The following is a 23,734-nucleotide window of genomic DNA, read 5'->3' on the forward strand; positions in this document are numbered from 1 at the left end:
TTATTCTGCATTAAGACTATGCGAAGCCGCATATTACCAAGGTCACCTGTGACACCATTATCGGATTTCGTTGAGAAACGCTAATGAATCTCCGTATTTCCTTGACATTCCACTGTTGGTTACTAGTGGTTTCATTCGTTAGACAGGAACAATGGTCCGAACCCTAACGAAGTGACACACACGCAGAACGATTTGTTTGATTTGAATACTGTCCATTCTAGATTTGAAATTATGTACAGAAGGTTGTGATCGATATAACAGGTCGGCTTTGAACCACTTGCGTGATTAGTAAATCCTCTTTTTCACCAATAATTGTACTCGATTTTACGGCCATGGCTTGAAAGATCGCCACTCGAATCCCTCCTCTTTTGGCGCCCTTGCGTAGAGCACCTGAGATGATTGAGCGGTGTAGCTGGAGGCCTTGTCCATGTGCATTCATGCATTTCTGGTATCATCGTCGTACAGGTGGGATGAGTGTGTCATATAGAGTGCTTATGACGTTCTCCTAGAAGTAAGCTGCGTTGACGTTGGTGTTGGAAGCCCTTAGATGACTGACAGCGTTCCCCAACTGCAATATTCAACCACCACCAGAAATCCATTGGAAAACTTATCCTTGTATAACGTCAGAACGGCCCTTGTGATCTGTTCGACATTAGAAAATGAATCGATCTCTGTTGGTCTCATATAGGTAGACCCACATATCCATTTCCACGTGTCCCCTGTGCGATTGTTTCATATACTTTTCTGGTGTTTGCAGACCTTTCCAGGATGTGGTGCTCTGTGAGGTGGTCTCCTCGCACTTTGATGCGCTTTCAACGAAATGTTCTTTCGGGTGATGTTGGAAACTGTGCCTTTTGAGTTACCGTGTCGTATGGACAAACTACTCTGCTTTGAGAGATTGTCTTCACTATTCCCCATAAGACACGTACTGTATGAGGAATTTGAGCAACAGTGTTGTTACAATTTCCGCCCAACTACGAACCGTAGAGGTTTGTTGGGGGTATCATTGGATGATAATACCCACACCAGCTTTTCTGACTACATCGTTTCACTATTACTGACTGCCAACTTTCTGTATAACTTCAGCAATATATCATTGCCGAAACTGTAATACACATTAGTAATACATAATAAGTATTTGGTTTGGTTATTCACGTTATTTGATTTACGTTTCTTCCAGACCTATCTCCATGTCCGAGCGCTTTGAAGGCATAATATTTATATTGGAGACCATTTCTGTTTCTATGTACACTTCATATCATTGCTTTCCTCGTTGTAGAGTCAAAATCTAACAGAACTTCTTTACGTACATAATATTTGGGTGCTGCTTAGTTATAAGATAAGAAGTCTGAAATCAGTTTCCTACAGACGTAGGTTTGAAATATTTTCCAGAAGTATGGTTCTCAATAGTAGTAGTTTGAATGTAACTGGACTTCGGTATATTATTATTATTATTTTTAATATAGACCCAAAATTTCCCCTTATTATGCAATGAATATTAAGTTGTACGGCCATACAAATGGAACAAGCGCCACCGAGCAAATTAAAAAGCTTCAGCTAATTTTTCACCTACCTAGATGGACTGCATGTATTCTGTTGTTTCACTCAACTTGGCACAAACAGAAATATTAGAGCAATTACTAAAATCTCTATTTTTAAGCAACATTTTGATGTTCCGTTGAGAATCCCAGGCTTGTTCAAGTTGGCCCCTGTCCCGGTGTTTGGTCACACACTTCTAATTTCTTTTACTCACAATAGCGAATTGTTCCTTTACTTTAGAATAAACAAGCATTAACATTTATATATAGGCTGGATAAAAGTAGTGGCAATACTCTTCTTATATCATAGAGCTGTGTCTCAGCACTACAAGAGTTCCGTAGACGATGAAGTGTAGCGAGAGGCAACAACTACATGTTGTTAACTCTAAGAGCAGCAGTTTCGTAGAAGAAAGTGGAAGCGCCATAAAATACGTGAGTTATTCAATATATAATTTCCTTAAGCTATAAAATATTTATTTTTTAAGGTGCATTTGTAAACTATACATACCTGTATAAGTTGGTCCTTCCTTACCTTTCCAAATAATCCCCATCGAGATCTGGACATTTGTCTCACCGATGCATTAATTAGTCCAAACTCTGTAAAAAATCAGGGCTGTGGCTGTTTAGCTCTCTTCTCACGTTCCGATTTACATCTTCATTTGTTTCGTGACGTTCAAATTGCAATGCAGATTTTAACAGCGGAAAAATATCGAAGTAGGCAACCGTTCCTACACTACTTTAGTCTTGCGTGTTGTTTGCGTGCTGAGTGGGAGTGGGCATTATCGTCAAGATGAGAAAAAAAAAAATCGCTTATGTCAAACTACGTTCCCCTGAAGAAGAATTCAGGTTCGACGCAAACGACCTGAGCTCCTGTCAACTAGTGTTGAAGTGAAGCGAAATGTGAGGAGAGTACTAAAATAGTCAAAAGCCCGGATTTTATGCAGAGGGTTTTGGACAAATTGATGCAACGGTGAGATAAATTTCTGAATCTCAGTGGGGATTATGTGGAAGGGTGAGAAAGGACCCATCTAGATAGTTTACAAATGTATCTTAAAAAATATTTTTTTACAGCTTAGGTAAACTTAAATATTGAACGATCCACGTACGTTGCGGAAAGATGAGCAATGTGCGTGTATCAGAATTGAAGTGGGACGTGGGCGCAATGAAAAACAGTGTTTTCAGAGACTTCATGACGATGCTTTCGTCAAAATGGAGGAACCGCTTTGCGGCAAGCAGTATGATAAAAAAGAAATCATCATCCGTGTCGTGTGGCTGTCCCTGCGAGATATCGACAAAGACTGATGCGCTGCTGACGGTGTACGACGCCTTCCACACGTACGACTAAAGGTGATAGAGGTAGGAGGCAATTACATTGAAGGAATGTAATAGATGTTTTTCTGTACATAAAGCCAAGTACGAATTATAATATTTTGCCATTATTTTTTATATATAGATATATATGTATGTCTAAATGGTGTTGTGTAAGAAAAGCATTATACCAACAATTTTGGTTATTTTGAGAGAACATCATCATGATTATCAAGAAGGAAGTCAGGCATTGAATCGTAAGAAGGGCATTGCCATATTTGCCATAACATTGAAAATAGTGGTATTAGAAAGAGCTTTATCAGTACTGGGTGGCGCGATTCATAAAGTGTAAAAAGGGTGTTATCTTCATATAAAGCCATGATAATGTACTACTACTCCATCTCAGTTTATAACTTAATGTGCTCTCTCTTATGTCCATGTTTGGTACTACAGAACAACTCTGCACGTTTTAATCGAAGTGGACAGTTTAATTATAGTTCTCGTATAATACAAAACAACAATCTATGTACTAGTATTTGTTGATTGATTACAAGATCGAATGCTTGTTATTGCTGAAGTGGTATTATTAGTCTGTATAGCACATGCGGTGCTTGTTTACAAATTTTATTTAGTGCTTGCTGCAGGTTAGGTGATATAAGAACGTCTAGAGCACGATAGTTATTGGAAATTGAATTTGAATGCAAATGAACAGTCTAACCATAATACTGAAAGTATTTGTACACGAAGTCAATCTAAAGCTTCTGATGTTGCGGTGCATACTGCGGACAAACAATATACGTAAATATTGGTTCAGATAATTCAACAAGTCCACTAGAAATCGAAACAAGATTTGCTAGTGTATATAATGCAATGGTAGCAAGTGATACTGCTGAACTCAATAAATCTAGTGACATAATCAACAATGCCTCCGTAAATATTAAAAATAGTTCACATAGAAGTAGTAGCTTTTTTTATTTTTTCTTGTTTCATGAAATGGACATCGTTGATACTAATATTCCTGACAGTGAATTCCTTGATAGCTATAGTATTCTAGTTAATGAAGAAAGTATCACGCCACTGAATGAAGCAAAAATGCAAGATGAAGTTCCTCCCGTTGGATAGGTGATTTTTGACTATTCTAGTGTTAGTGATGATGTTGACAATCCGGACTATGTAGTAAATGATGATATATCTGATGAAAACAAAGAAACTGAAGTGAACGAAGATAATCAGTCGCAAGACGGAGCGGCATTGGTAAATGTGGAAGGAAAAGGAAGAAAAATACAATCAGCTGAACAGGGGAAAAACAAACTGAAGGATTGTATGGGAAAAAGTACGTAGATCACAAAGAGAAGGTAAAAAATGAGAAACGTATGGTGCATAAATCGCTGCATTGCCAAACATTGACTTAACAGCTGATGATCTATCAGAAGCTGACAAATTATTATCGTTTAACAAGTACTGGTTCTTTGGGGATCCTACAAGGCAGATAGATTGGTTGTTGCCTTGTATAAGGGGTGTACCAATTAAAAGAAGATGGACAGACAATATTACAAAACAGCAGAGTTCAGAGATATATATTCTGTTATCGTTAATGATACTAAAATTACCGAAAACTGAATATTTCCGAGAAATTCGTCCGATATACTTAGGGTAACAAGTCTTCCATTAACTTAACTAAAATTGATGAAATAGGCTGCTGCTAATAAAATACCTGACAGTTTGTGATATGAAATGGAAAAGTATATTGAAAGCTTACCAGCTGTTCCGTCACATTATTGTAGAAATTCATCCAGTAAGAAATATGTCCCAGCAAAATTCAAATTGCTTGAGAACATCTACAGAACCTACTGAAAAAGATGCAACAATTATTTTTCGGGAAATGTGTTCAGACGTATTTGGTGAAACAATTACAATATGGTATTCATGTGCCGATAAAAGACAAATACACTTTGTGCTTACTGCTTACTCTTTGAACAGAAGACTATGAATAAGAGAATGACGAGGAAATCCGTGAATGTGAACAATATAATACAGAGAAACAACAGAGTTTGGACACGTTTTTAACTGATCAGAAATTTAGTGGCAAGATAGCTTTTTGTGTTGCTCATTGGACATACATAAAAGTTTTGAACATTCCTCATGGGGATGACCAATTTTTGTATTGTACTTGCAGATACGCAGTTTATAATTTCATTATATCTGAGAGCAACACAAGAGACACATTTGGTTATATCTCCGGAAAAAGCGATGCCAATTGGGTAGCCTCTCACCTCTACGATTGTTTACTGAAAATTAACCAAAGATGAAACATTACTTCAATTGCTTTATACTGAGATAACTACCCAGTTCAGAATAAGAACCACTTACTTCTCTCTGTAATCAGTACGTGCCTGAGGATTCTATACACTTCAACATTTGGTAAGTGTGTGAGAAAAAAGGTAGATTGAACTGCTTTTGAATGGCCAACTTGGGTGGAAAATCCAATAGTATCTGTACTACCTCTGCCTTATATCCTTGAAATCAAGATTTGGGAACGTGCTAAGCAGAGTGTTTTCCCAAAACAAACTACCCTCGGTGAAGATGGCTCAAAATTAAATTTTCCCTAAAAAGGAACTATGACGGTCGTTAAGTATTCTATGGCCCCTAATTTACAAGACTATAGAGTCGTTTAAAAAGATCCAAAAGACAATCGAGGCTGTCTTGTCCGCAAACAGGTCCAACTCTGCGCATCCAGATTGCTGATTTCCATGCGGAAATATAGGGATCTAAAATGTCTGTGTAAAGTTGCCACTTAAGAGTCTTCACTACAGCGAAATTAAACTACCGCTAACTTTAGAGTTTTTCTGTAATATCTTCAAAACAAATAAAAATATTCGAAACGTAGAAACGTAGTGAACTAGACAATACAATTTTGCATGTGATACCTTTACCACAATTCACCTATCTGCTTTTTGTATGCCGCTATTTACAGAATCCGCAAAAAATGCTAAATCTATCTACAGTTGCAAATCAAAAGCAGATAGATGAGTTATGATAACGGTATCATATGCAAAATCGTGTTGTCTAGTTCATTACGTTTCTACTTTTCGAATATTTTTATTTGTTTTGAAGATATTACAGAAAAACTAAAATTAGCGGTAGTTTAATTTCGCTCTAGTGAAGACCCTGAAGTCCACAGTCAGAAATGCTTTGGTGGAGAGTGATGAATGAACATTACTAAAAGAAGAAGAAAAGTTAAATGACGTCTCACGGTAAAGCCTGTTAGGCTAAGGGAAACGGATGATTGAGGCAAGTGAATGATAGGGGAAGAATTGGTGGAATGAGATTCTGGGAGGAAATAGAAATAACCCGAGAAAACCACCGATACGATATTGTCTACCATAAACTTCCTTGGTCGAGAATAGAACCAGACCCCTCCCCCCCACGTACCAGAGGTAAGCACACTACCACTGAGCCACTGTGTCCAGAAGAAAAAAAGATATAACTTCTTCCATCTTGATTCTGGAACTATTACTTAAATAATTAATATTTTTCTGACCAGAGTATTTACTTATTTATTAAAATTAAAATAAGTCAGTTTAATTTTAATAAATATGTACATACTCTGGTTTCAAGAATAGATGATTTCAATTTATCGACAGATAATAATTATGAATATCTTAATTGTTCTTCCATTTATTGCACCATGACATTATTTGTGAACTAGAATAATGCTCAATGGAAAGTCTTGTCGTCAGTCTTCTGTTTGTTTAAAAGATAATGTTAATTTTAATGAATAAATGGAATGTGTGATAAAACAAAGATCTATTAAGAACTGTCATTTACATCTTATAAACCTAACCTGAAAAATAGTTGTTATCGATAACAAGTTCAGATAAACAGGTGTTGTGTAGACATTCTGCATTATAAGAACGGCGTTATCGACGTAAAATATCACATATCGGCAGCTATTCGTGTATTCATGGTCTAGGGTATTTATGTAGCGTGTGTATTCTACATTGCAATAAAACTTCTGTAAATATTGATGAATAAAAAGTTGGTGAAATAAGTAAATTAAGCTTTTAAATATAGTGTTGCACGATAACTTGGAGTGGGTTGTGATTGGGGGATGGAAAGTGGATAGAATGCTATTTCACAAGAACACTGCAATAGTTACAACGAACCTTTAACGTAATGTCAGGTTACAATGAAATGTCTGAACAATCGCTGCACTGGAACTGACTTCGTTTCATAAGAAGTACGAACACAAAAAACACACTGTTCAACGCTCCAGCAATGTCCATCGTAACTTCTATGATATTCCTATAAAATGGTATCCTATTCTCTCCCAATCTCCCACCCGTAATCCACTCCAAGCTATCGTCCCTGCGCAATATTCAACTTTGAAATGTGTCAGTCGGACCCCAGCCACCCTGTACGAACTGAGGTAACATGATGTTCTGTATTCGAATGCGACTGACCATATAACGTGTCGTTCTTGCCTCTTTTGGTTCCCACCCCACAAATCAATATAAGCGTTTACTTCTGCGTAATATTCAAGTTTGAAAACTGTCAGTCGGCTCGGCGCCACCCTGTACATTTTTTGGTCCTCGTGAAAAGTTGACATTAAGTTAATAGCAACCTTTTTACAAAATATCATCGATATATGTGGGTATAGATTTCAGTTAAACAAAATTTGTCCGTGAGCATTACGAATGAGGATAATTCTACTTCTAGACAACCAACCTCAAAGTCATCGAGCTGTCCTTCACAGATACGTAAAAGTTTTAAAATTACCTTTCTATCCCGATACCAAGAATGCATCGATCGTGGCTTCTGCGCTAGAATAATCCTAATACAGTCATGGTCTTGTAACAGATTGAAAATAGCTGAAAATACAAGTAAAGCCAAAAATCCCATTTCAGGATTCCCACCAATCTGGATAATTCAGGGAATTCAGCATACTCGTAAAAAGTCCTGGAAAGTCAGGAAACTTCATAAAAGCTGAAAAAAATTGAATAGTCAAGAAATTTTAAGTATGTATTTTGTCAGAATCCATTTCTCATTTTGCCTTACCCGGGTTATTTTATAAAATAAATTATTTTGTTTTGCAAAATTTCTCTACCTACACACACGTTATATACTTACACATGAATAGTAGATTAGGAACTTCCTGATCTGGAAAACTAAAGTTGCTTTTTAACATTATATATAGACTTGGAAATTTGTAAATCGTAAACTGGTAAGCCTGGGAAAAGCAGGGAGTTCGTGCTCACCAAATAAATGAGAACCCGACTCCTTCGTACTTGGTAAGCAAAGAAATATCTGCTCATTGTTCATTGTTTTTGCTTCATCCTTTCGCTTCACACCATATTTTAGATGCTAAATATTTCTACTGTAATAGATAGATAATACACGTTAATATATATATATATATATATATATATATATATATATATATATATATAAATATAAATCAGCGAAAGTATTTATACCTGTTATATTTATATTCTGTTATATTACAGCCGAGATCCGCTTTTGCTTCGTCCTACACGATAATAATGTGTGGATAGTGTTACATCACGTGAGATTAAATTTATGAATTACCCTAGACCTAGAAGCTCCTCGGTGGTTAAACAGTTCGCGTACACACCTTTGACGTGGGAGACCCGGGTTCGATTCCCGGCGGGAACTCGTGGTTCGGATTCCACGTTAATCAGTAGGTCCCGTCTCATATAGCCTCGCTGCTGAAATGGACGTTAAACTCGAAATCAACTCAACTGCTCTAGACCTAGTGTTGTACCTAGGTCTAACATTTCTTACATTTCAAGGGGCGCGGTGGCTCAATGGTAGAGCGTTCACCTCCGGTGCTTCGGGTCTTTGGTTCGATCCCAGCTCGTGGACTTTGTGGTGGACAAGCACCTTGTTCTTGGGTTTTCTCGGGTTCTCCCGTTTCCTCCCACTTTATTCATTCCACCATTTCATTCATTTCTCATCATCACCGTCTCCATTAGCCTAACCGGCATAATCGTGGGAGCTAAAACTCAAAGATTTCATTTCTTACATTTCGGTGTACAAGAGAGACTTCTCAAGCTTCAGATACGCTATTTATTCTCCCCGTCTGCTTGAATAGACCGTGAGCATGTTTTGTTAGGAATATATTTAAGGACATATAAAGATATGTAAGAGCATATTTAAGGATAAGTGACTACTGTAGTGTCATGTTTTTCCTTCTAAAATTTCAGTTATCTGCTTACATTTTCTTTGAAGGGTTTTGTACAATCATATTAATTTCCTATTCGAATTCTTATGATATTGAACGAAAACCTCTCAACAATTGAATAGAAAAATATAGTACTTAATAGATTATGTCGTGGTTGTATGTTCTGGCATAACCTCAGAATCTCAGGTTCTGTATAGAAATTTTAGATAATCCAGTAAATTGTCTGCTACTGAAATGTATTCAGAGGAGAACAGAAATTGTTTCAAACACAAAACAAATCGCTGACGTACATCATTGCCAGTCCAGCAGAGACTATTATGTAATTTTTACAAAAGGAACAAGTAGTTGAAACAAAGATCTCAAAATTATTTCCGAGCTATATGAAACGTAAATGTACCGACAGTTTAACGAAAAGAAAAGTGCATATACTATATGAGAAATGAACCATGGGCAGCATGCACAAAATTACATGAAATCTTTGAGTTTTACGCCCAACGGTTATACTGGCTAGGCTAAAGGAGACGATGATGATGAGAAATGAGTGAAATGATGGAATGAGGAAAGGGGAGAATCTCTAGAAAACCCACGCAAACGGTATTTGTCCACCACAATGTTCACCTGGCGCGAGCTGGAATCGAGCCAAGGACCCCAAACAGCAGAGGTGAACGCTGTACCATTAAGCCACCGCGGCCCCTGCCTCGTACACAAGAAGCACGCTTGCTGCGTAGCTAATACGTTGTAGCGGTAGATAATTGCCATATATGTACGACATATATTCTATCCTGAATCTGTTCTAAATTAAATTTTTAGTATTATAATAGACATCTTTGTACTATAATTTATAACAGTGACGTAAAGGAAATTTAAGTTACTGAGTGTTCTGTAGTTAAGAATGTAAAAAAACATTGAAACAAAAATGTATGTTATGAATCTTTTCATTGAATTGTTAGATATTCATAGCACTCAAGCACTGTTCCGAGTTTTTGTTGTTTGACTCTGTTCTTGTGTATCTGTTTGAGATTATTTTTAAAATTAATTTCACTACCGCACCATTTTTTAAAATTATTGTTAGTTTTAATTTATAATGCCTTAATACTTACCAAATACTATTAAAAGAAAACTATTTTCCGAATATTTGATTTAGTTAATAACAGTATCAATACCAAAATTAATATTTCATAAGAATTTTTTTTTTTAAAAAAAGTTGACCAATCAAGCGATTCAACACATATTAGGTCATGTTGTAAAAGGTGTTATACTACAGGTTGTCCCAAAAGATCTGCATCATACAAGGAAGAAAATGAAACATGAACATCAGAAGCAAAGACAAACCTTTATTCAGCCATCATGTTCGATGATATTCACCCATCTTTGGGACAACAGTTCAATTTGATGGCGATACCAGGTGAAAGGTTTAGAAGTGAAAAACTCGCGACAGGCAGCATGCTCCTCATCATATGAATTGAATTGCCGACCACACAAGAAGTGTGAGAGAGAGCGAAACAAACCATAATCTGCGGGTGCAACATCTGGACTGTAGGCAGGATGAGATAACTCAGACCCGTCAAGTTCAACCAGACTGTTGGTCACAATTCGAAACCGTTGACTCAGAGCATTGTCAATTTGCAGCAATAACCTCTTCCTTCTCGTTAATGCTAGATATTTCTCCTTCAGACTGGAATACACTCGACAAATTATTCAGAATACAGTTCAGCTGTTACAGTACAACCCTCTGGAACAAATTCAAAATGAATTATCGCGTCAATATTCCACCACACACACAGCATGAGCTTTTTCCCAAATCTGTTCTGTTTCATTGCCTAGAGCTTCGTGTCTTTTTTTTTTTTTTAACCACTGTTCACATGTGTCAGCGATTTTCAAAAACACCCACTCCTCATCTCCTGTCGTAATTCTTCTCCAGAAACGAAGATCACGCCATTTTTTTTAAAACAAAGTCTGGCACATTGCCACTCTTTGCTGGGCCTGTTCCTCTGTCACCTCATCGGGACTTGGTCGGGGCTCTTTATTGATGAAATCCATGGCATGCAATCGACGATTTACTGTCGATTTGGATGCCCCAACAACTCTTGCCTACACGTGTATTTGATTGTGGTTCAGGACTCACAGCATCTTGCAGAGGGCCGTTAATGTCCACCGGAGGTCTACCCTTGCTGGGCTTGTCTGCGAAGCTCAAATCATTCGAAGTAAATCTTTTGAATCAACGGGAAGCTGTCGATCGATCCAGCACTACTTTGTTCTCTACACAACAAATTTCCTCCGCTGTAGCTTTTGAAGTTAGTCCATTTTTCCATAAAAATCGTAGCACAGCTCGAATTGCAATTAGGTTCTCACTCATGTTGCCCTTTGTGACTTTACGGGAACATTCGCTACACACGCAGTACTTGCTTCATTTAATCCCACGAACCTGTCCCCTATGGCTGCCAACAGTTGTCACTGGTGGTGCCACTTATTCTACCAAAGTTTTACCTCTTGCAGGTCAGTGTGATAATGGTGCATGACTTCTGGGACAGCCTGGTAAAACCAATATGATAAAGTGTATGATTTTTTAATATATGAATTATGTTATATTTATTAGTTGTTTCCAAATTCTGTGGCATACTCTGGACAAGATTTAGACATTTTTTCTAACATTATGTCTTGATACCATATTTTGAACAATCACTAGATAAAATACTCTCTGATTGCTAACAAGAATTTGGATCACCTTTGTTTAACTGCGTCCCACTGCAGTTTATCTGGTTAGCTTCATTATGAACTCAAACAACAGCAATAATTGATAACATTGTTACTGGAAGCTATAAGAAACTCGACAATATCCCTGTGGAAATTTCATAAATATTAGAAGTTACTTATATTAATTCAGAACAAACAGGTTAACTTTTTTTAGACAAATCCTTAGTTGATGGCCTTTTTGTTAGTAAAACTTATCAGGTATAAGACCCATTGAAAACCTTTAAAGAAACCAACAATACGAAAGGAGCGATACAGTGACACATTGACACATTGAAATATTACAATTACAATTAATTTAGTGACACATTGAAATATAGTATCAAGACAAGATGTTCTAGTGTTATTGCTAATGAAATGGGGCGTAAAGCTTCAAATAAGCAAACGAAAGAAACAGCACAAATGTTGCCAACAGTATGTCAAAGGTAAACAACTAATACAAACAAATAATGTGTACTGTTATCTGTGTAAAACCTTTATTTCCAGTCAAAATGCTAAATTGTTGAATGTAGGTTGTGAAACTACAGGCACGTAAAAAGATTTGCGGATATGAGAAGTAACACAGAGAACCGTGCTAACAGTGACGTACATGTTTATTGTCCAGACTTTTTTTTAAGTACTTTCATGATTAGCCAAAGCGTTTTTTGCAGGGAGGGGGAGAGGCATAAATATAACATGTTATAGACATGGTGATCCTAGTTAATTGATTAATCACCATCACTATATGAGGAACAAAGCAATATTCCATATCACACTGTTAGTGATGGGTGCATTATTGCCGATGTAAGATTCTTACAGCATTGCCAAGGTCCTTTGTTATAATTTTAAAATGGGTGGGTAGGACAACTTCGACTCAGTGAACCTTTGACAAATACCAATCTATACGTAATTAAAATAATTCAATATACTGTCGTAAACCTGCAATCCTTGTATCTTCTATACATAATGGGGCAAAATTGTTGCGTGTAGCCCTGTCTATTCCAAGAAATTACATGCATATAAGGATTTCCCAAATAGCGTGAGCCTGGCTTATTTCTGTAATAGTTTAACGTGGACATACAAGAAGTAATAAAAATGCATAGTTTCCGATTAGGGCAAGTGTCACTACAGTGTATTATGAATGACCGAGCGAATGACGTTCATAGAATGACTTCGTAAACTGCCTTGAACGACACCAATTTTAGCACCATTAGCAAATTGTAACCCAAAGGCGTGATAGTCGCAGGGACACATGTCGGAACTGTACGGTAGATATTTTAAGACGTTCCGGCAGAAGCTCCAGAAAAACAGCGTAGCATACGTGTTCAATAAGGGGGCGTATTTTGTTGTATAACAGAATAACCCCATTGACAATATGTTACATCTGTTACTCTTGATGATCCGTTTTGAGGTTCTGTGTGGTTGCATAGGCCGTATTGCTTTAACCCAGTTCAATAACAGTGTACTATTCTTATGAAAGAAAAACCTGAGCATTACTTTTCCAGTTCTTACGGAAGACTGAAAATGGAGTACTGTCTTCGACATGCATCCGTTTTGGCAACAACAATTATCTGCTGCTACAACCTTAAAAAAGAAACTCCCCCGATCTGCTTGATAACAAAAGAGAAGAAGAACCAAACCCCACATAAAAGCACTCCTTTGGTTCTTCTTCTGCTCATCTTTGAGATATTTGTAAATTGATTGCCGGCAAACCTTGTATCCCAGTCTTCGATGGAGAAAGTGTTAACACTTCCTTTGCTTACGGCCAATATTTGCAGTCTCTCGGGTAGTGATTCCCAGATTCCACGTCACAAAACTGATGCTGTAATTTCGATTCCTGCTAACACCTCATGCTGTGAAATATTGAATAACTGTTCGCTGGGCATGTTTGAACGAATTCATTATATGACCGTCGGTAGCCAACTTTCCTCGCCATGTGCACACAACACACTAACTATGCAGCTATTAATATATAGCACCATCTAACACAAAACTATATTCATTGAAGTAGCGAGGTTCTACTATAAAACTCTCACTGTTTGAGTAACCTTTATAGATTGAAACAGAAGCGTACAGATGTTCTGTAAAGTGATCTGTTGCTTTTTTTTATTGCCATTACCATAACATAATTCAGATTTATTGATATCTGGTGGTTAAATTTTGATCAGTTACTGTGGTTTGGGATTTGAGCAGTGGCGCCGAAAACCATGCTAATAGTGACTCATATACATTATATATGTGTTAGGAGGATTCATTTACTAAAATTACGTAATTCATTAATCAGCAGATAAAGATTCTCACTTTTTGAAAATTACTCCGAGTAAATAACATGCTTTTCTGGACATATCTAACTACTTACTTTTAATTATTATGTGTGTGGTCGTATGGTCTGGCTTGCAGAGTCCCCGGATTTAAATCTAACTCAAAATCTGTTTCACTATTTGGAGTACCACGCGATATGAAAAATAAGCATCTCTGTACTTTCCTGCAACTACTACAAACTAAACAAACTCTTCTTATCAACTGTAAATCTATCAAAAAGTTGGTTTTGATTGTGGCAAATTACACCTTCCAACACCGCGTGAAGTCACTTGTAAATAGAATCCAGGCTGTTATCAGGCCAGAGGCAATGGTATGCAGTATAGTATGAAGGGGGTCTACCGGTGACTGATTTTTGTATATTTATATAGTTCCCTTTGTCAAAGTATATTCAAACCGTCAGTACATAAAATTTATATTGTCCCTATTACATTAACGCATATTTGGCTGATTTATATCTGAATTAAGTTATAGTTGTTGCTTATGGAATGGAAGGAGGGCCGGATTCAGGGGTGCGATTGGAACGATCGTCCCCCTTCCCTCCGAAGAGGAAACTTTCTCATTTTTTGTATAAATAAAACCCATCCCAGAGTTTCGAGCTCTTTAAAGTAGCTCTAAGTAGCACTATTACAACCCACCGCCCCCCCCCCTTCTCAGGAAGCCCGTCCTGGATCCGCCCCTGACTGGAAGTATCATTCGTTTGATACAGAGGGGATGGGATTGATTTATGCTGGTGGGAGGATCCAAATAGCAGATGCTCCAGCTCCAGTTAAGTTACGCTCAGTGAACCACCATGGCTTTTGTTGGCAAAGCATATATCGGTTTAATTCGCACAACGACGTCATTATTGAGCATCAAAAGTCGTCTACTGGCTACAAGTGATTCTCACAATTTTTGGACTGAGAATGGTAATCGTAACTAGAAGAGTACGAATAATAAAAATTATAATTGATTGTGTCAAAATATGTATTGTCATTTACTCGGAGTAACTTCCGAAAATGAGAATTGTACTGTCTGATCCTTAAATAGCATTATATACTGATTTTGTATCACAACAATAATCGACCTAACTACATTCAAAACTACCGTACTAGCGAACCCCGTAAGGGTAGGTCAGAGACAATTTCTGTGGGTAATACTATGCTTGAAACCTTGTCTGTAACCTGCTATACATGAACTTCCAAATTGATCGATACAGTCTGCGTCAAAAGCAGTGGCGTCCCTTGAGGAAAAGCACATTAGTAAAAAAAATAAAGTGATATCGCTACATACGAAGGTTTCTTCCCTTCGCGGGTAGCATTAAATTTTATTTTTTATTGACGTGACTTCCCTCAAGAGACGTCAATGGTCAGAAGTTTACTTTGTTTATAGTAACACTTTGAGACTTTTTAAGAAGGTTAGGAACAGTTCAGATATTTATGTGTCTTTTCTAAATTAATATATTTTCACTGAGAAACAATTTTGTAACTAGTCAATGAATCCTCAAATTATTAATTGCTATAATCTTATTTAAAGAGAATCATTACACTTTTGTATACTCTGAAGTTGAGGGACCTGAAGGCGAAGTTGTCCTTGTTATGTGCTCCGAAAGAAATTAATTTATATTGTTAATTTAATTAGTTTGGAAGTGCGTTAGCGTCACTCATAAAGCTCAGTTTTTAATAGGGAGATTTGTTTTGCAGGTGTAAAAATGCGAGGAATTTCTCTAGAGGAACCAGAAAGATAGGAAATGTTCCACAAAAACTTATGATGGCTCAACAGCAGGTGGTTAAGTTTAAAAAGCAAGGTTTGCAATTACCAACTGATGGATCAGTGGTCATCCAGGAACAGGAAAAAGTAACAATTGAAAGGATAAAACAAAAGTGCGAGTATTCACCCAGAGAAAGTAGAAATAAGTTTCGTTGTTACATCTGCAATATTAATTTGCAAGATCTGTATGCTTTACAGAATCATAAAATGTTAATTCACAGATGTAAAGTGTCCATAAATGATACGACTGAAAGCCCCAAATGTGTTCAAAATAATACTAGTTATAAGGCCTCTCCAGACAAGTCTATTTCTGTATGCATCTCATCGGGTTCTCGATCGAACTCTTCAGCGTACAGTAATGTCCCTAAAAAACATTGTAGGGTACAAAGTCACAATTCTTCATTGTGCTCAAATATGTTTGATGACACAGAGTCCAATTACAAACACTTTGAACGTTATACTCTCAGTAACAAGCTTTACAGGTGTTCAGAATGTCCAAAATCGTTCAGTACTTGCAGTGTTTTGCGGCGCCATCGAAAATTGCATTTGAATCCCAAATTCTGTTACTCTTCCCGTAAAGCGTTGTTCTTTCAGAAACATGCCTTTAAAGAGAATAAAAAAACGTACCTGAAGGAAGAGACCTTCAGTTTTTCGGTAAAATCATTTTCCACAAACTATGATCTTCAGCGTCATATACAAAAACATGATGTATCATCTTCAGTCAATACGCAACTGTTTGGCTGTGCAATGTGTGAAAAACGATATAAGAACAAGAATCATCTCATGCGTCATATACGTCAACACTCGCATTATTACCATTTTCTGTCCACATCCCTGACAAATAAAATTTACCATAGGAAGCTGCGGATGCGTTTCTCCAATAGCAATTCTAATGCTGATGTTAATCCAACGACAAAAGACAAACATCAACACAATGAAATTACAGATATACAGAAGACTCAAAAGGGATTTTTTTACGACTGTGCTATGTGTTCCAAACGATATATCAGAAAGGATGATCTCACGCGCCACGTAAAGCAGCATTCAGTTCTTGAATTTTATAAAGATTCAAGGTTTAAAACGCTGAAGATGTACAGTAAGATGCAGAAAGTAAGTTCTCGTTCTGCATATTCATCAGCAGATAATAAATGTGCATCTCGACATCATCCAAGAGGAGCAATTGACGTTATAAGTTTTGAAAAACAAGCTCCAGAACCAAAAGCTCCACACAAGCTAGCAGACACTGCGGGCACAATGAACGATTGTGCGAATTATGGTTACTATAATTGTACAATGCGTTCAAAACATTACACGAAGAGAAATTACCGTAGAAAGCTTGGGAAACGTTTCTCCAGAAGTTGCAATGCTGATGCTAATCTTACGACAGAAGACAAACACCAACACAATGACATTACAGATACACAGAAGCCTCAAAAAGGAAATTCTTATAAGTGTGCTGTGTGTTCGAAACAATTCATCAAAAAGGATAATCTCAGGCGTCACGTAAATCAGCATTCAGTTCTTCAATTGTATAAAAGCTCCGTGTTTAAAATGGAGAAGACCTATAATAAGATGCGAGAAGTAAATCCTTGTTCTGCAAGTTTACCAGCAAATAGTAAATATGCATCACGGCATCATCCGAGAGGAGCCACAGACCACTTAAGTTATGAGAAGCAAGCTCCAGAACCAAAGTCGTGCAAGCTAGCAGGCGTTGCGAGCGCAGTGAACGATTGTGTTGATTATGATTACTATAACTGTGCAATGTGTTCAAAACAGTATAAGAAGAAGAAATATCTCAGACGTCATGTAAATAAACATTCACCTGACGAATTTTACAATTGTAGTAGATCGTTTCTGGATGAAGGTTCTACAAAACATGAAGATTCGCATAACAACAATAATTACAGCTCAGACATCTTTGTTGGAGAATTGGACAGCAGATACTATCACTGTGCTATCTGCCCGAAACAGTTCTGTAAAAAAGACAAACTAAGACACCATGTAAATCAGCATAACTTCAATGATTCCAATACTTCGATCGTAAGTTCAATGTCTTTTTCATATATTGATCAAAATCATAAGCTTTATTCTTCTGTTTCGCCAGAAAGAGTCGCTTCCAAAAACAATTTAGAACCAAAAAGCCCGCGTTCAAGGAATGAAGCTGGTGGTGAGCATAAGTATTCTACTTATCCTCAGCACAGTGTGAAATGCAATACTCCATCCAAGCTTCAGAATCACATTGTAACTCGTAATAATATCAAAACTTGTGACATATGTGGCCAGTCATTCAAAGGCAAGTATCAGTTGAGAGGTCACTTATTAACAGAACATGGGGTTAATGATCGTGAAAATTACTCCTATGATACCAGCATTCAGATATTCCCCACCATGAAAGAGAATAATCCCCGATCTGTTACTGAAGGACAGTCCCGTGATTGTACAGAGGATTCACAACAGAAATATGTTTGTCTTGTTTGTGATGAAGACCAACCGTCCCAAAGTGCTTTAAAAGAACACATTAAAACAATTCATAGAGGTGTTCGAGATCATAAATGTAGTTTGTGTGAAGAAACTTTTGTCACAATTTCAGCATTACAGATTCACCAGTGGATTGTACATGATGGTGCCAATGCAACAAAGTATTATATAGGAAACGGACGTGGCAATATTTTAAAAAGAATGCTTTGTGCCGTAAAACGTAACTAGGACATCTCTCTGACTGGGAGAAAAAGAACCGAAAATTTTCATTATATTCCCAAAGAAAGTTCAAATTAATTTCAATTTTGAATCTCCTACATAAAATCTCCTTTCAACATATATATAGGATAAAATTTCCTTTTAAGTAAATGAACATATCTTAACTAAGTAAATTTGAATCAAAAATTATTCCTGTTGTAAGTAAAGGGATATATTTCTATTTTATATTATACGAGTTTCATAATATATATTTCAAAATAAGAAAACATATTGAATTTAATTCATTGTCGTTGTTAGATTTTGAAGTTGTTCTTCAGAAAGACAAATTTTGTTAGGAGTACAAATAAACTTTTATGAGAAAACTATAAAGTTTGAGCTTTACGCAGCAAGAGTTTTGCTTCAGAAAAATAATATACATTAGTGTGGTTATAACAATATAAATAAATTTAGAATAATATTCTTGTTTTTTTTTTTTTTTTTTTTCTATTCAATTAACGAGTAGTATTTCTAAAACAACGCATATTAATTTACTCCTACGTGCAAAATATCACTTAACAATAAAATTATGTGCATACTGGACAATCGTAATATTATTCAAAGTAATGCTACTGAACTACTCTGCTATGAAGTTCATAGTAATATTGAGTATAGGAAACACTCATCGTGCTTTAAAAGATATTTAATAAAATGAAAATATATAATTCAGTTTTATGTTGTGTTTGAAGTACGTAATGATTCATGATGTTTTACGACAGTAACATTGAGTACATTTCTGGTAGCCCTTTGAAGCCAGAAATTCTTACAAACGTACATTCAGAAACTCTTTGCTTTCAAATTGTTTCTAATCATAGGCCTATCAGTGTTTGAAGTATTCAATAGGAAGTGATATTGCATCCATATATTGAAGTAATATTTTGTGACAACATTCGTGATATTAGATATACTTTTACCAGAATTTTGTTTTAGGGCCTAAATAGTATGATTTTTAAGAAAATTTCATAGGAATGCATTAGAAATGGTAGTCAAACATTTTTTTTTTTTTTTTTCGTTCTTAGTGTGTAACGAAGACGTGGATGAATGTTTACATGTTTGCACAAAAAGACTTAATTAAAAGTCAGCACCAAGACAACCTTGCAATCTGAACAGAATTTTATTTTGAAACCGTTCATGTATAACATTCATAAAAGTAATGACGTTTAAATTCTGATGTTACTACAAGAGTAATATAAAACAAAGTATACGATTGCGTTATTAAATTTACAATTGGAAAACAAATTGCAAGGAGTAAGTTCTGATTTGTCGAAAGTAATAAGTTCGAGTTTTGACGAACATTCTGGTTAGCTTACAAGAAATGTTTTTTTTTTTTTTTTTTCTGTCTGATGTATTACGTAAATGAAAGAAAAAATGTATTGATAAGAAGCCAGAAACTATTAACATATTATAGGAAATTGTTTTGATTTAGTTACGGTTAATTTTGAATAGGGAAAGTATTAATAGCTAGTTAAATTCTGTAGGTAGCAAAGATTTCGTTTCTTCACTAGAAATTCATATTTTTATGTAAAAAGTCAATTTAAAACAATACTCTCAGTTTTAATGGAATTTTCTTGAAAATCATGCAAACATGACCTTGAAACGAATTCTTTTTTACATTCCTTTGGTAATTATGTATCATATAACACTAGTAGTATTGCTTCATTTACTGCATACACATATGTGTAATTTGATTTCTTTGATGCTCGAATCTGTAATTGAAAATAACCCGGAAACATGACATTTTTGTACTGTGTATAGGTGGATAACTTTTTGTTCTTTCGTACCTTTTTACTTCAAATCACTTTTAGGAATGTACTCAGTAGAACATCGTGAGTCAACCTATATGGAACGTTCGTTAAATAAAATGTTCATTTTCTAGTCCTGTTTTGAAGATTAGATGTGTTCTCAGGGGAAAATGCGTTGGAAGGAGGATTTTTGACCTGATGTTGTTATTATAATCCAAGTATTTATCGTTCGTACGTTATATGTATTTTTGATATATGAATAAAATTATATGTTAACCAATATACACACTTTTTTATATATAGTGTGCTTTTGTTAGTGACAACTGAAAAGCTATTAATGTTGACTTAAAAGATAGTTTCTTTTCAAATGTTTACTTTTTTTTATGTTTTTGTTTATTAGTTTATGTTGATATATGTTATTTGTAAACTGAAGTTCTAAGAGAGCATTTATGGCATTTGTTGTTCAGTGTAGAGTTTTTGTAGAGAATTACATTTAATGTGCCTTTGAAATATATTGAAGAAATAAAAGTGTTTGCTAATTAAAAATCAATCTTTTTTTGAACACTTCATCCAAAATTTCCTTAGATGTGACGTATAAAATGCTTCGTGTAAGTCTCTTTCATTGCTGAAGCATTAAAGAATTGTTTCTGAAAGGCTAAAATGGGAGAGGAGAGGGATTGAGATTTCTCCTTAGAAACCTTAAGAATGTGTGTTTATGTTTAGACACCTGAAGAAGATCAGTGAACTAATATGTAAGAGACATTTCTACAATATTGTTAGCATTTAATGAAAAAATCCAAGGATGAGATGTATACACATCAACCTATGTTAGTGAGCTAAACAGACTAAAATGCGTGAATGCAAAACCTTACACGTAGGTTGTTTGTCTATTTGTTTTGGGGGGGAAAATAGAGAAAAACACATTTCTTTGTAAATCTAAAAGTTGATGCTAGACGAGCATCATGTCATTTATTGAGGTGAAACTAGTACTGAAATATACTCCCATTAAACTCTTCATGAGGGTGGGAGGCATGGTAGCTCAGTGGTAGAGCGCTAACCTCTGGTGTGTGGGGTCCCTGGTTCGATCTCCGGCCAAGTAAGGTTGTGTTGGATAACACCATGCGCGTGGGTTTTCTTAGGGTACTCCCGTTTCCTCCCACTTTTTCATTCCACCAATTCTTCCATCATCATTCACATGCCTTAATCATCGTCTCCTTTAGCCTACAGGGCAGAATAGTGGAACATTACACTGAAAGATTTCATTTTTTAACCTCTTGATTATGAAACAAGCACATAGTATGGCTAATAAACTGTGATATGAAATTATCATTAACTCTTACTCTTTAATTTCTGATTGAGTAAAATGTTGTCCAGAGATAAGATATGTGTCAGCTGATAGATCATGTCGACGTAAACAGAATATGTTCGATGGTAAATTTTTCATTCATCATTTTCAAGAAAATAAAAAAACTTTTTTTAGCGCTAGATTGCCGTCCGTTACCAATAAAAAGTGACAGTCACTGTTTTGCTGCAAGAAATTATTACTTCTGTATGTATTGTATATGTAGCAAAATACATTGTTAATTACCAGACAGTGCCAATTATGGTTCCCTTTTTTTCTCTTTTTTGCTAAAATGATAATATTTAAGAGATTGAAGACCAAGTTCATTAAATCCATATGATACACATATATTAAACACACCAACATAAGAATCGCAGTGGCATAGTTGATAATACGTTGACGTACCAACAGAGGCTCAGGTTCGATCGTGAATTTATTTCTCATTCTGTCCTCGTTTCAAAGCGGTTCAGAGATTACCCAGCGCCTGTAAAAATGCGAGCCTGGAGAAACCTATGACTAGAGGCGGTACTGTGTAATTCAAGAAAGTGTAGAACATGAACCGAAAGCCACATTGGTGCTCCCTTCTTCGAATGGAGTCATCTTTTTACCTGTTTATAATAATAATTAAAATTTAAAGTGCAAGTATAAACCATGGAAAGGTCAATAATAATTTTTAAGTTTTATTTTAGAGTAGTTAATTTTAAAAAAATAATAATACTGTAATAAGAAAATAAGGGATAAAACTCTTTAAAGAAATTTATTAAATAAGTACACTGAAGCCATCTATCTAATTTAGACTTAATTTTTGGTGCCTTCAATTTTTGGAAAAATATTTATTATTATTTGCTCTTTAATGTGAGTACTTCTGTGGCTTGGAACTTTGCCACACACTAGTAAAGATGGTTGCTCAGAATCACCAAAGGCTGCAGCATTTAAATCAGCTTACCCTTATATCCATTCAGTGTAATTATTACTGTAGTTATAAAACATTCGTGACGAGCACGAGAAATTAAACTCATTGTATGAATGAAGTACGATTTTAAGTACGTCTTCTCGCTATGTAGACTCTTTCATTCATATTGCTAAAGAAAATATAATATCACGTCTTTAAAAAGTATACGAACTTGCATTATAAGATATGCTATATTAAGAGACGAATTAAGTATTCTATTCTGAACATAATATATAAACACCCACAAGAATCTTCAGATTTCTTTTTTTAAGCACACACCCAAATATAATCACAAAATTCTACATCTTCCTCCCAAAATGATAGACAAAGAAAAGGTAGTTGTCACTTGGTATTATCTTCACATGAAAACCATATTTTGTAGGTGAAATTGTGTTCTTCTCTGCAACTATTAATTTTATTCCTTTGCCTTTAGTGTAAAAGGCACCTAAAATAACATTCCAAAATAGTATCTATTGACATCTGGAAGAGATTCATTTACATTTTCAAGTGCATCTAATAAACACACTCAATTCTCGTTCTCTCGAAATGTAGAGAAACGCTCAAATACTTCCCTCAAAATCAAGTACCACAAAAGTAAGTAGAACCTGCTCAATAGGAAACCGAAGGAATTTTTTAAAACCACAGAAGTCAGGATACTTAATTGTCTGTTATGTTTGCCAGCGGTAATGTATGAACAAATTTCCATCTGTTACGAATAATGGTTTTGCTGAAATTCTGCCATTTCTAATAGTCAGTCGAACCAATGTAGTCCAGTTGAGTTAGTCAACCAGTAAGCTTTTCTCTTTCTACATGTTGTCTTCAAAGCTACTTTTCTGCAGGGGAACATTCTAACAGATTAATATGAAATGATAAACCTAAGTTACAAATGTACACTTGCCAGATGGCCTCAGCGAGAGATATAACAAAAAGTAAATGGTGTAACCTAGTGTTGTTTTTCTATTAGCGTGTGATTTACCATTATGTTCAGAGAGGTATAGTACGACAAATACTGTACCACAGGCACAACTGCCGCCTTTGTGCAATCCCATAATTTTTCTGTTAAGTTTTCAAGTGGGTGAAACACAAAAAGCCTTAAGTGTAAGATAAAATCTGTAC

The 23,734-nt window shown here is 35.8% G+C and overlaps 1 protein-coding gene across 2 annotated transcripts in view; it reads left to right on the forward strand.

Annotated features, from left to right (window-relative positions):
- LOC145690623 (uncharacterized) overlaps positions 1 to 23,734 on the forward strand; it is a 173,406-nt gene that overhangs the window by 120,127 nt on the left and 29,545 nt on the right. The gene's annotated exons all lie outside the window — the stretch shown is intronic.

Source organism: Thermobia domestica, chromosome 7, assembly GCF_964235325.1.
Source record: "Thermobia domestica chromosome 7, izTheDome1.hap1.1, whole genome shotgun sequence".
Taxonomy (NCBI): domain Eukaryota; kingdom Metazoa; phylum Arthropoda; class Insecta; order Zygentoma; family Lepismatidae; genus Thermobia; species Thermobia domestica.